The following is a 15,447-nucleotide window of genomic DNA, read 5'->3' as shown; positions in this document are numbered from 1 at the left end:
AGTAAAAATAATGGACTGTAAATATTTAACTGGGAGAAAATGTGTGCTTTTTCTTTTAGAGACCCCGAAAACCTAAGTGTCATGTCCTTTACAAATGAAAGAGTTTCCTATGTCTGTTTATGTTAGCAGCTAGATCAGTCATTACTTTTATTTTGTTGTTTCCATACTCTTTATAGCTTAATTCAATAATTCACTCAATTTATGTGAAATAGTGGCATCACCAGTTTGGCTGCTCTATATATAGTTATGGGGTTTGGTGAAGTTGTTTTAATTAGTAAGTATTTTTTTTCTTATATTAACTGGGATAAAAGTAGTTTTAATTTCAATTGTCTAAATCCAAGGTAGATCATATTCATAACCTTAAAACTTTCATTCATGCTCCTTATCGGATTGTTGTGTTAATATTTTTAAAGCTGTCAAAATACAATCACTCTGTAGCAATTTTTTAATTTTGTAATGGCAGAATTTATAATTAGTTCACTGGTATAAAATTTTATATGTCCTATAGATGTCAATAACAATTATCAATGTTCCAAATTTACTATAATGTCTTTAATTCTGTTCCTTCCAGAAAGCCATGTTAAATTTTTCAAACCATAAAGCTTTAAATAGATGATAACACCAAGACTTTTCAATGGTTATCTATATGCTATGTCATTTAAATTAATACATAAACAATCAATTGCCTATTGCTTACCTTAGAATATAATTTTGTTTAAGATCATTACTTTTCTGGACATCCAATGCCTAAAAAAGTTTAAGTTGAATAAGGATTTTGGCAAATTTGAAGATAAGTTTTATAATTCTTGTATTTTTGACTGTATATTCCTGAAGTTAATTTGTAGGAATACAGTGAAATGGTGACAGGTATTAAAGACTATATTCATGGGTAAACTTTTTTATAAGATACAAAAAACCATAAGCATAACAACAAGTAAAACTTTAAGAATAAAAACACAAAACTCAAATGTGTGAGTGTGTAATTCTTCTTAATTCCCTGAATTCTGTCTATTAAAAAAGCAAAGCATTTTATCTCAGTCTTTTACATTCCAATTTTTTGTTTTGACTGATACTGGTTTGAAAATTTTCACCAATTAACTGGAAAATCTGCATGTGCAAGAACAAGAAATGGACTGAAAGCCAGATACAGAGCCCAAATGGGTCTTCACTGAATCTGCCCAGAATGTAGAAGAAACAATTGACAGTTTAGAGACCATATAAGGAAGTGAGTGATTCTTAAAATGTGGCTTCTGGATCTGATGCATCAGCATTATCTGGAGTGCTTATTATGAAGTAAAATATCTAGGTACATCCCTGATAGATTGGATTTAATATAACTGAAGTTTTCATGGATATTTACCTTTGTACATGCCTAATTGAATTGGAAATGTACTAGAGTTTTGAAAGACACTGACATATTAATTCTCCATTTTTCCCCAGATTCTTTATCATATTGAAGACCTAGAAAGTAGTTTTAGATGTTTCCATTTTATTACCTTCATATTCATAGTTTAATACTATGGTATGACTATGAAGGACAATTTTGAATATTGTGCAAACAACTATTCAGGACATTATACATTACATCAATCAATAACTTTTGCATACAGTTGCATACAGAAAAAATTTTTAGAACAATTAACATGAAGAAATTTCTACAAGGAATGGATAATAATCATTTTATCATGTATTCAGAACCATCATATCAGTGTCTTTGTATCTTCTTGCTTTGACTGTACAAAGATGTGTTCGGCAGCCTGTAAGATGGTTTCCAGTGATTTCTGTCTCTTGGTATTCACTCCCATTGGTAATACCTTTCCCGTAAGTGTGGGCTGGATTTTTTGACTTGCTTCCAACAAATAGAATACAACATGTATAATGGAATGTCATTTCTTTTATTAGTTTATTAAAAGACTGTGTCCTCTTGGGTACTTGCTCTCACTCACTTTGAGGGAAGTCAACAGCTACATTGCAATCTGACCTGTTGAGAGGCCCACTTGACAAGGAATGGATAGAAGTCTCTGAACAACAGCTAGTGAGGAACTAAGGTCCTCAGCCCACAAATACCTGAATTTCGCCAACAAGTGTGTAAGTGGGCTCAGAAGCATAATCAGCTCCAGTCATGTTTCAGGGATGATCACAGCCTTGAATGCCTAGACTGAGACCTCATGAGGGACCTTGAGTCAGAGCCCCAGCTGAGCCTATTCTGATTCTTAATGCACAGAAAGGAAGAGATGATATATGTTTGATATTTTAAGTTGTTAAGTTTTAGAGTAATTTGTTTTATAATAAAAGAAATCAATATAGAAGCTAAGAGTTTCATTAATCACCTCCTGCCAGATTCTATTATAATTGACTTTTGAACAGTGCAGGGGTTAGGCATGCTGATGCGCTGTGCAGTTGAAAATCTGCTTATAACTTTGACTCCCCAAAAACTTAGCTACTAACTGCCTACAGTTGACCGGAAGCCTTACTACTACTGTAAATCATTTATTAACACATATTTCATGTGTTATATATATTCTATACTGTATTCTTACTATAAAGGAAACTAGAGAGTGCTCGCTTCGGCAGCACATATACTAACATTGGAATGATACAGAGAGGATTGGCATGGCCCCTGCGCAAGGATGACACTCAAATTTGTGAAGTGTTCCATATTAAAAAAAAAAAAAGTAGGCTAGGGAAAATGTTTTTTCAAATTGTCACAAATCTCCAAACTTTTTCAATATATTTATTGAAAAAATCCACATGTAAATGGACTCATGCAGTTCAAACCCATGTTGTTCGAAGGTCCAGTGCGTGGTGATTTCTGCTTTCTGACTTTTTCAGAAATAATTTTATTTGAGTTTTCATGGGTGAGTTTATACTTTAGACTGCTTTGAGTCCTTTTTTTAAAAAAGGGTGGTATTAAAAAAAACTTACATAAATAACTAATGATTCTTTTTGCCTCACTAGCATAGCCCTCGTCCAGACAATTTCTGTTACCCAAGCTGAATTGTAATTGCAAACTTACTTATTTTTTCATTATACTCTTTTTCAGCAGAATTACCTTTCTAGTGCTTGGACCAAAATAATACAATTATAGAATACCAGCACTCGAATGTATTTTAAATATTCTGGAAATTAGTACTTTTGTTTTATAGATGAGTAATTTTAGGGTTTTTTTTTTTAAGATAAAACTACCCAAGATAGAACTACTGCTTGAACTGATGACTCTTTTCTTGTGTTTCTTTGATTCTTTGACCATAAACTTAATGGGTGGTAGAAGGAGGCGCTCAGAAGCATTTTGGGAGATGAGGGAGATCTAGCCTGGGACATGACCCATGTCATGTATAACTTCTAAAATGGGGCAGTCCACCTGTACTAATATTTCAACAGTGTTCTCAAATTCCGTATGCTTCTATATACTATAGAAGTTTTATGTAACTATCTCTCTGACTCTTTTTCTCTTTTTCACTGTGTGTGTATATATATATGTGTGTGTGTGTGTGTGTGTGTGTGTGTGTGTGTGTGTGTTTACATATTCATACACATAGATATATCACATCGATGTGTGTATATGTATATGTATGTATATATATATATTTTATATATAAATATAGATGAATATGTCTCACTGCTAAGTCATATTTAACCAAGTATCCAGTGTCATCCATTTCTATGATAGCATATATAAAGATATGAAACCCATTTTCAAAGTAAAATATTAATAGTGTTAACAGCACAAATAGGACTACATTTTAGATCTATTATATGCAAGGTGCTTTGGATTTCATTTTGGGTAAACAAAATGGAAAGACGATTGAGACAGAGATACTATTATAGTAGAAAATTCTCTGCATAGAGTCAGGTATTTAGTATTTGACTAGCTGCAAGACTCAGAAAGCTATTTTATGTCACAGTGTTAACTATAGATTAAATTTTAATGATATAATGTGTAAGAGAATGTTTTAAAAAGCATTTACTGCTTCCCCAGCACTCAGTAATATATGCCTTATTTACAATTATTAAAATACAGAAGTTGGGTTTGTTTTGGCTTGAAATAAATTAATTTCTTCCATCTCCTTGTTCATTTTGCAAGTATTGCCTACCTCTCTTGCATGGAAGGTTCTGGAATATGTCTCTTCTTGTACTTGATGGTAGAGTTATTTCACAAATACATGCCAGGGAGTCAGGGATTTACTTCTCCATCACCATTCACCATCAGAGGAATTACTCTCATTTCTTGTTTAAATAAACTTCCTCCAAAACCCCAGACCTAAATTAAATAAAAAAGTTTTAGAGCTCAAGGACAGAATAAGTCACTATAAAAAAGTGGGACAAAAGAAATCAGGCATGCCAAATGGAAAGTTCAGACTGGCCAGTATCTTTAAAATGTCATTGCTGTATAAAGAAGGCTTTGTAAGCCTTCAATCAACCATGGCTCTAGAAACAGGCAGGTGGCTAAGAAATTAGCCTTTTTTCATTAAGCCTTTGAAAATTATTTTAAAAGAGAACTGAATTTGAGGACACTTATGCAGGTGTATTATATCTAAGGAACTAAAAAAAAATGAAATGGAGGAGGAATTTCTAGTAAGATCTTAGTAGCTGCCAGAAATAACCCCTTGTATTCATAAATAGTAGAGTCTGAAGTTAACTTAAACAACATTCTGCTTATTTTAGTCTTGTGTTGCAATTTGACCTATTAAAAAACAGGCAAAATTTGAACCTGACTTTCTTATGTTATTTGTTTATTCACTTGTTTGAAACAAGATTAAAAATTGATACATTTTTCTTTTGGCCATGATAACCAATTCATAATCCTTGGCAGTATCCATTCATCTCAACATGAAAAATGTAAAGTGAAACCTTCAGTTTTCAGGATCTCAAAGAGAAATGGCTACAGCAACCTTAATGGTGTAGGGAACTCCTGCAGAAAATCTTAGAGTAAACACTTTTTTTAGAGTGGAGGTATGTCCTTAGTTCACACTTAAAAAAATTACTCCTTAGCCTTGTAGCTGTTCCAACCTAACTGAATTCACACTTGCTAATACACATGAAAAAATACAGTTTTCAGGATCTCAAAGAGAAATGGCTACAGCAACCTTAATGGTGTAGAGAACTCCTGCAGAAAATCTTAGAGTAAACACTTTTTTTTAGAGTGGAGGCATGTCCTTAGTTCACACTTAAAAAAATTACTCCTTAGCCTTGTAGCTGTTTCAACCTGAATTCACACTTGCTAATACATGTGAAACAATACTAAGGTAAGTCAGCATTTATACCGTGCTGCCTATCTATCACTCACACTAAGTCATACTCACATATTTATTCTATTTTTAAAATTGTGCTTTGAGCTAAGTTCATATGATTCTTATGAGGAAATGAGTGTTAAACAACCTGTATAAATCACTTCATTCCTTCAACACTTCATCCCTGCCCCAAAGAGGTTTTTAATGTTATTGAATCAAGGAAACTATTTATTGTCTGGTGGCTCAGAGAAGACTGTGGGAGTCATCTGGTTGGTTTCGAATACTGGTTCTATCACTTTTCAGCTGTGAAAACCTCAGGTAATAGTGGATCTCTCCATACATTTGAGCTTCATCATGTATAAATTGAAAAAATGTAAAAGGTTAATTTTGAGGATTAAGTCAGATACAGTGTGTAAAACTGCCTAGAATGGAACCTAGCACATACTATGGACTCAATAAATGTCAGTTGTATTTATTATTTGAATTTCCTCCAAGATTTATATGCAAGGAATATAAATTTTAGAAGTCATTGGTTAATTACCTTAATTGAGCAAGTTAATTATTAGATTTTTTAAAATGTATTTTCTGTTTTCAAATACCATATAATTTAGTTAGAAATAATAATCACATATAGAATAGATCATATTTGCAATGCATTGAACAATATTGTAATGCAAATAAAGTTTTAACATTTTATTAAATTTGGGTTAATCAGGGAAGATTTTCATCAAGAGATAGATGGGAGATTTATTTTTTACAGGTCGGTTTTAAGAAAAACTTTATATATGAAACTTGTTAATTGTCAAAATTTTAGAAAATAAAAAAATTGAAGAGTAAGTTAAAAATCACCCACAAATTGATAATACAGATTTTTTAAAAAGTCTATTAATATTTTGGTATATTATTTTATGGTCTTTGCATTTGTGTAAAACATATATTTAAAAATAACATTTGATCATTTCTTACATAGAAATCTGTTATCATTTTCTCCACTCATTATTTTACAATTTTTTTTTTTCATTTTATTAAATGTGGGTCTTATGAGTGAACTAAAGAAAACAAAAAGTGTTCCTTGGCTTTGGGGTAGAGAGTGAAAGATAGTAAAAATAATAAAGTAACAAATGAATTTTATTCAGTGAAGGATGGGATAATTTATTTCACTTAAGAATGGCAGGAAATAAAATTCCACATTTAAAGGTGAGAGTTAACCTCTAGCCCTGCAGTCCAGGCATAACACTCTTTGGTATTCTGGAAAGAGCGGAAGAGTTCACGGGAGTCCACAGTAACACCATTAACTCTCTTCAACACTTTGGCAATATCACCTTTGCTGCCTAATAGTCACTTTGCTTTCGACGTGCAGCTTGACCCTCCCCTTGCCTTGTTTCTTCATGTGTAAAATGAGACATCTGAAAGATGGGTCCAAAATCGATAATGTACCATTCTAATCCTTTTACAAAACTGGAAAGCATTGTGTAAAGAGAACACTCTGGAATGTGAGCAGTCAGGCCCACACTTGCACCCTCATCATCTTGGTGTCCCGTGGCTCTCACATCACCAGGCACACAGAATATGCTTTGGGAATGCTTCAGACAATAGACCATAGTACGTTTGGAATGGAATTTGCATTGCCTCTCTCTCCCTCTCTCTCTCTCTCTCTCTCTCTCTCTCTCTCTCTCTCTCTCTCTCTCTCTCTCTCTCTCTCTCTCTCTCTTTTAGGTAAGAACACGTTTTCTGAAGTGATTCTGATAGCTATTAGTTTTGGTCCTCTGGCAAATAGTTTTACTTTTTCCTGAAACAGATAGTTCTACAAGTTTGCAGATATGACTCAGTTCTTGCTAATCATGTTGTCCCCTTTGCTTAGACAGAGTGACCATCCATAAGTGGGGATAGAGCACAAGCAGGTACAATCAATTGGAAATCTTAATGGAATTAAGTGTGGGGGTGGGAGGAAAGACCTGTGTTTCTGGTTAAGATGGAATATTAGGGACTGGAACTACCCTCCTGCTCGACACAAATAAAAATTGTAACAGCATGTGAAGCAATAGCACTGAAGACATAGGACATCGGACAATGAAGGGAAGTGATGCCTGAGAGGAGGAAGCAGGAGGTAACTGTGAGTTGCCCAGCTCACTGCCTAGAGGAGGAATCCAGGCTGCTGTGCTGGGAGCGGGCACCCAGCCTGAGCAGCACCATCTCCTTTCCTTGAGGAAATGGAGATGGGAGTTTGGGAAAGCTAAGGTTCCAACAGTTTATATTCCTTTTTATTATTAAACTACTTCAATTTGGATTTTAGTCATTTGAAGGAAAAGAGACCTAATATACTTTCATATATGTCATTTTCCTGTCCATTTCCTTTATCCCTGAGTTCCTTTTTAAATTTAGTCAACCCTCAGGCATCATTGAAGTCACATGCTAAGATCTGACAAGTGCCCTTTACCATGTAGCCTCAAGTATAAACTGCAAGAACCACAGACTTTTAGAGTGATTTTCGAATTAAATTGTTAAAATGTGTTTTTAACTTAGTGCTTTCTGAAAAATCTATTCTTCCACAGATAGGCTTACAGCTATCTTCTATTAGGGCTGGAAATTGACTTTCTAGCCCCTGACACTTGACAGGCTGTTTATTTTCTTATAATAACAATTGCCAATTGGTCACCAATTTCTCTTCTCACAGAAATAATGAAGGTCAGCTATGATGAACTACACTCTCTGTAGCCTCTCTGACAATTTCTATATATCCATGGTTGATATTGGTAATTCCCTCATTTCCCATAAAAGAAAAAAATTAAAGACAATCAATTCAAAATGCTGTCAAGGGTGAGGCAGTGAGAAGATAAAGGCATTTGCATGTTATTCTTAACTTGACTACTGAAGCTATCACCGAAGAGGATGGAATGACAGCACAGACACATTTTTTCTTTCTTTAATTTTAAAAAAGCTCTGCAGTTTCAAGATAAAATGTAACCTTGCAGTTGCTAAGGTAACTGATTTTTTTATTCCTCTTTAGGAATAGCAGAACAAATTAGGTGAAGAAAACTTCTGTAAATTGTCAATACATGGATGCCCTAAGGCTACAATAACTAAATGGTTCATTGGAACCCTAGATAACCAATAGGTTGGGCAAATCACCTGGAAGATGGATTTGCTGTTGGTCTGAATTGTTTTTTGAGCAATTTAATGCAAATGGATAAAATCATTGTAACCCTTCCTTTTCTAGTGTTGGCAACCTTTCCTCCCCTTGTTTATTTTGTGCAACTAAATACCTATCAGTGTTCCTAAGAATGAGGCCCAGGATAGAAAATTTTTAGATTCAATAAGACATGACAAGGTTAACTGCTGGCAATGGTCTAACTTCATAATGAGCAAAAATTATAATTATAATTATGTATTGATTTTCCCTGTTGCTGCTCCTCTCTAGGGCATCTTTGCAGTGTGGCATCATTAATCTCACATCACTCTGCTGGCAGGATTATTCATGAAAATATTTAGAATTATAGACTGGTGGTCTGCACATGATAACCTAGTCACTATCTTTGCTTTCAGAGAATCCCACTGTATTTTGACATTAAAACACATCGATAATATCTATGATATTTCATGGTTTCTAAGATGCATATTTTTCCATATTTTAATATCCCTGAAATTAGGAAACATCTTCCAATTGGTGGTACCTTACAATTGCCATTGACCACTCTTCATTTTTAAAATACCTTGTAATGCAATATGGTAATCAATGATGCCATAGAATGGATGAACTATGGTATTAGACATTAGTTTGACCAAGTTTTGGTAAAACTTTCCATTAACTATTTCAACTTGACTTACCAACCAGTACATTACCAGTAAAACATCACATATTTCTAGACCCATCTTCAGTGATCCCAGCTATCACAGTGTCATTATGAATGTTTTCACCTGCCAGTGTTCTGGTGGATGATTTAGATGTCACAGGACCATCTCTCACTATCTTCCTGTGTAAACAATGCTTCAAAATGAACAAGTTAACAAAATAGGTTCAGTCTTAATATATATACTAGGGAAGAAAATCTGTATTTGCTATTAATGTGTATTTCATTGATACTGCCTCAGAACTATACCTGAGAATCTAATTAATCAATAACCCCCATTCACAGGTTACACACCCTGGGATAGAAGCTCTGGGATGTGGTAGGGTTTGAAGGCAGTTGCCTCCAAATCAAGTCACTCATTAGCTGTGTCCCCTGGTAAATCAGTTAATCTCTCCCAAACTTGGATTCCCATCTGAGAAAAGGGATTATGATTTTACTGATTTGGTTATTGTTTAAAGATTAAACCAGATGAACTAATGTGGTATAATACCATAACTGGTGCTCAATGGTTTTTTCCTTTTTCCCTTTTTTTCTCTATACCTGCAAATGGGGTTAATTTTTCTTTTTGTGCCAAAGTAATGAAAAAATATAAAGCTTTGTGTTTCACCATTTTGTAATTATCATTATTGTTCTTAATAGTTTCTTACAGGATGAAAAGTTATAACTAGGAAATGTTAGTCTTGTCTAAGTTGGGAATTTGAAGAACTAAGGCAGTTGATTCATGAAGCCCAAACTGAGGAAAGCAAAATTGTAGAATTAGTCTTCAAATAATCTTATAATCTCATTAAGAAAGAGATTACATATTTCATAGGCAGGATCTACTTTTTATGGTTATAAATTTTACTGCTTTAATATCACATTTGATAAATATTTGGTGCCATTTGGAGTGCAAAGGGCATGGACTTGGCAGAAAGACAGAACTGAATCTGTAATATTAGTTGGGAATCTCTCTAACATGAAATTTTTTGTAAGTTACTTGATTTTCATGAGCCCCAGTTTCCTATAGGTAAAACTAAATTCACATTGTTGTTGGGAGAATAAAGGTGATAATGTGTGTGAAGTGTCAAACATAATCAATGAGTTAGTATAGGTAGTAAATAAGTGTAAATTTCCCATACCACACGAATTTCTTTTGAAAGGAAAATATCCCCTATAGGTGAAAGTCAATTGTAATAAACTTCAAAAGACATTTTAAAACAACACAACCTTATTAAAGGTAATTCATTAGAGAATCAATTCAGTCTTTGGCAGTTTGGAGACAAAACAAATGCCCAATTCTTTGTAGTTGAATGTCAAGGACTTTGAACTCAGTAAGGAAATAAAGGTGAAGTATCATAACCACATACTCCAAACCTATAATTCTCCACTACTGCATGTTTTTGTGTATTAGTTTTGATGAAAAGGCTGGGATTTAGCAAGGTTTTATTTTAGTTTTTTTTATTTTTGAATGTTCGAGATAGGAAAAGATAAAGACAGTTAAAATTAATTGCTACTTGATAGACCTAAATAAGAAAGAAAAAAATAGCTCTGTTATAGGTTAACTGTATAAACTCTCTATTAGTGTGGACAAGTTCTTAGCATTTTAGAAAATAAAACAATATTGGAAATGTGGTATCTGATCGCCTACATATTAAAATAGAAATGTTTGTCAAACTTGAATGGTCTAAATGTAAAGCTTAGGAACATTTTAAAGCAGTGAGTTGGACGGATTATTTCATGTGAGTTAGTGTGTATGTTGGGGGGTGTATTTTGAGGGATAACAGCAGAGGAGGTGTCATATTGTCTTCTGTGTTGTCTTGGTGATAAAGCTCATTCAGATAATGTTTGAAAGTGTCCATATTAAAGCATCAGGGCTTTGTGATTAAGAGCTCTGGAATCAGAATGAGGTTACTCTCTCACCTTTGTCAATTAACAAAGTTTGCATTTAGAATGTTTTTCTAAGCCTTAGGTTTTCCCAACTTTAAAATAAAGACAACTTTGTAGAGCTGTTTTAAGTGGTAGAGTCTGTTTTTGAACCCAAGCAGTCTGGTTCCAGGACTTGTCACTGAACTCTGTATCAGTGGTTCAAGGTGTATTTTGTTTAAAAAGATTATATTCAGATCACTTTATGAGTGTGTAGAGAAGAAAAGAAAATAGGTCAATAAATCACTTGATTAAAAATTAAATTGTGTCATAATACTGTATAATTTTAGATAAAAATATGTAACCTAATTTTTGGCCCAATCACCTCAAGATCTCATGATTATAGTTCACATTATACATTTTATGTATATATAGTTCATTAAATCAGAGAGGTTGAAATTACAAAATAATATCTATTTATTTTATAGAGTCTAATACATTCTACCTAGTGTATTGAACTGCATTAGATTTCATGTTATATTTTTAGCACAATGTCTGCCTGTTTGCTGTTCCTGGTACACCTGTAGTGGTAAAGGGTTTTAGGCAATAGTGCTCATTTGAAACTCTTGTTACATGCTGGGATCTCTTCTAAAATTAAGAATTTGATTTAATTTTGGTTCAGCAATTACTCCCAATTTTCCAAGTGTAAATTAGTATTGATCTATAAAGGGAACAAAGAAGACTGAATTTTTATATGCTCTATTAAAGAAGGTACTTTTATAGTCTTCAAATGATTCTTTTTTCCCAATTCTCACCTGGTCATAAATTTAATTGAGAACCCAAGAACCTGTTCATGAAAATGATGAGGAACCATTCAAAGAGTTATCAAATTCCTCCCCCCACCAGGGTTTGGTAGAAAGCCAGGAAAGCTAAGTCATGGAAACAAAGTTTCTGTTAAGACTTCCAGAAATATAGTGGAATCACAAGGTGCTTGGGTGCTTGGGGTTGAAACAATATAACAATGTATTTCCCCCCTCACCAGGACTCAGTGGTATGGAATAGCTTGTTAATCATAGTCATGGAAGCCCATTAGTTTGTAATACATTATCTGGGTAACCTTTACAGAAATGGGTTAAAATATAACTAGCATCCTGAATACACCTATAGTGACCTAATAGCTCCTATTGCAACAGTTTCTGGGTGCTGACTCCCCCTTAGCTTTGTAGTAAATGTATAAAAGGCATAATAACCCTGCTGTACTAGGGGCTCAGACTTTTGGAGATCACTCTCCTCTGAGCCCGCCAACATAAAATCAACCTCCGCCTTCCAAGACCTCCAGTTGCCGCTTGGTTCTTCTGTCAGTGATCCAATCCAGGTTTTCTGGTTTTCTGTAACAACAACAAAAAATATCAATGCAGCATATTTACATTATGCTACTGTGTTAAAGTACATCATGTATTTCAAGGCAAAATTGCATATTAAATGCTTGTTCACAATGTCATTAATTCAATGATATTGAGCAAAGACCTAAAGCTGAAAATACATGTAGTTTAACTGTAGCTTTGGTTGTTTAAATACTCTTTAATTATAATAATGTATGGCTCAAAAAATATCTCTTGGGTTTCATTTCAGGCACTCCAAAAGACTGTTACTTAGTTTAGCTGGGTACCTCCAGAACAACAGAACCTTGTTCAGAGACAGTGTATAACTATCTTATCCACTGCAAGTTGTTTATTATGTACACATGAAGGTATTTTCTAAATCAGATGAGATTAACTATTTGTAATTTGTACTTTGTGGTTTAAGTAAAAAGAAAGCTGAACTTCAGTCTCCCTTTCATTTGTTTTGGATCTATTTATTATTACCTGTCTTTTTTGAACCATCAACTTTAGGGAATTAAGAATAAGGAAAAGTATCAATTGCAACCTGGCTCCAAAGATACCTGTATATAACAAGACTGTTGAAATAAAGTTCCTACAGAATTTCATCTCAGTGTTTTAAGCTCAACTGATAATTCACTTTCTCTATTTTTAAACTGAAAATAAAATTAAGTGTCAAATGTCTTCAAGAATGTTTATGCAACTGTATTTATACTGTAAAATCCATATTAAATACTTGTGATAAAAATAAAATATGCTACTTAACAAATAAAGGCATATTTTGAAAGCATCCATTGTGATATTTAATAATTATAACTATGTAGCATATTTGATTTCATCTTAAAAAAGAATGTGAGATGATTATGAAAGCCTATTAAGTATAACAAATGTCTCTTTAATAAGAACAATACTTAGCCTATGGTTTTCAGAATAGGTTATTCACTTGTAATGGATTTAATAATTTTGTAAGTTGAGTCAAGGGAAGATATTTAGTATACTTAGTATGTTTACAGAAATAATGATAAAAGAAACACTGAATTTCAGGAGACAGTACTGCATAATGGAAACATACATTGTAGAGTCATATGTATGTGGGATTGTAACTCTCCACTTAATCTTCGTGCAGACTTGAGCAAATTATATAACTTTTCTATACCTTATTTTCTTTCTATGGAAAACTAATCCTTGTATCGTTTAGCTATTGCTGCATAAGTAACCGCCCCAAAACTTACTGAGTTGAGATAGTAAGGACATATTACTGCTCATTAGCCTGCAGCTCAGCCAGGTTCTCTTGTGCATCTGCAGTCAGTTGTGTGGATCAGGTAGGTGATTCTACCGATCTAGGGCCTGGTAATGCACTGGTTGAAGTTTGGTTTAAGGCGGCCTCAGCTGGGACAACTGAGGTGTCTTTCATGGGATATCCACCTCTTCCAACAGGCTTGCCTGGGCTTATTCTCACGACAGAGAAGGGGGTCCAAAAGATTGAAAGAAAGCACACAAGCACTGGCATAACTGTCAATTCAGCTGTGTTCTTTTGGTCAAAGCAAGTCACAAAACCAGGCCAGATTCAAGTTGTGAGGAAGACTCCACTTCTTGTTGGGAGTAGCTGTAGAGCTGCATTGCAAAGTATACAGATCTAGGTAGGCATAAACAATTGTGAACATTTTTGCACTACATCATGGTCCCTACCTAGCAATATAATATTGCCTCTAGAAGTGTATCTGATGGAAAATGTGTTTGATAAAGTTAATTGCATTTTTAGAATACTTAAATTCTTATAGTGTTTTTGTTCTTTCATTGTTTTCTTTTACAAGGCCCACATATGATTAATCATTTAATTCTTTGCAACTTAAACTTCTATAATTGCTCACAATAACTTGACTCAAATGTAAAAAAAATCAAATATGGCAAAACTGTATTACAAGAATTCATGGAAAATATTACTTTCAGAAGTTATGTTCTCAGAATTTTAAAGGATAAAATATGTATTTGGTGGGGAAATCATTTCATTCAGGGTACTTCGGTATGGGTGGGAGCTTTTCATTGTGCCATTCACTTACTAGTATCTGTTCCCTCCTTCCCTTTGTGGTGAAAGAAAGTATCTGCATATCATAAAATACAGTATATTTTAATGTGTGATTATTGAAAAAACTTTTGATCTTGATCTAATTTTATAGTTGCTGAAGTGACAAAAATAGGACATAGTTCCCATATATCTTCCAACCCACCTTCCTCTGATATTAACAATGTACATCACCATAGTACAACTTACAAAACTTGGAAATTAACAATGTACAATACTTTAAACTTGTGATAAGAAATATATATTTATTTGGTCATTCAAATGACCAATATATATTTCTAAGATGTATTTGGTCTTCATCCACAGTTCCTGAAAATGCTTTAGAGCCTTAAAAGTGGAATGGTGTTTTGTTATATTAATGGAGAGACTTTTGGGCCCCAACCAAGGGCAGAGACTGGTTGCCATGAGGACCAACCATGTGATGGGACTGGAAATTGAATCAGTCAGTGGTCAATGATTTAGTCAGTCATGACTATGCAATGAAGCCCTCATTTCCTCTCTCTCTCCAACCCCCTCTTCCCGTCTCTCCTCTCGGCTCTTCTCATTCCTTCCCCTGCCCTCTCCTCTCTCCTCTCTCCTCTCCTGCCCTCTCCTTTCTCTCCTTCTCCCTCCTTTTTCTCTTTTGCACCCTGCCTCTCTGTCAGAGACCACACTCGGGGAACCAGAGCTCTTACATGTGCTGCAGAGCCAGGCCCCACACTCCATGAGGACAGAAGCTCCTTTTTTGGGACTTTGCCCTGTGTATCCCTTCATCTAGCTACTAACTTGAATCCCTAACATATCCTTTATTAAATTGGTAAACTAAGTGTTTTCTGAGTTGGATGAGCCAACTTAAGCAAATTAATCTCCAAGGGGGAGATTGTTGGAACCTCTGGTCTGTAGCCAGTTGGTCAGAAGCACAGGTGACAGCTTAAGGCTTGTGACTGGCATCTGGAGTGGCGGGTGGAGGGCAGTCTTGTGGGATGGAGCGCTGAACCCAGGGAATCTGATGCCACCTCTGGGCAGCTAGCCTCAGAGTTGAGTTGAGTTCTTGGACACACTGCTGGTGTTGGAGAACTTCTTGG

General features: G+C 34.5%; 1 protein-coding gene and 1 non-coding gene across 10 annotated transcripts in view; both read left to right on the top strand.

Moving 5' to 3' along the window:
* The window catches only part of NAALADL2 (N-acetylated alpha-linked acidic dipeptidase like 2), a 1,394,480-nt gene that overhangs the window by 480,074 nt on the left and 898,959 nt on the right, over window positions 1-15,447 (top strand). The gene's annotated exons all lie outside the window — the stretch shown is intronic.
* On the top strand, window positions 2,559-2,665 carry LOC118969464 (U6 spliceosomal RNA). The gene has a single exon (XR_005057393.1). It is a non-coding gene; the product is annotated as a U6 spliceosomal RNA (small nuclear RNA).

The sequence above is a fragment of the Manis javanica genome, chromosome 3, assembly GCF_040802235.1.
Source record: "Manis javanica isolate MJ-LG chromosome 3, MJ_LKY, whole genome shotgun sequence".
In the NCBI taxonomy this organism is placed as follows: domain Eukaryota; kingdom Metazoa; phylum Chordata; class Mammalia; order Pholidota; family Manidae; genus Manis; species Manis javanica.
The sequence above is the reverse complement of the archived record's forward strand: the minus strand, read 5'-3'. Positions and strand labels throughout refer to the sequence as shown.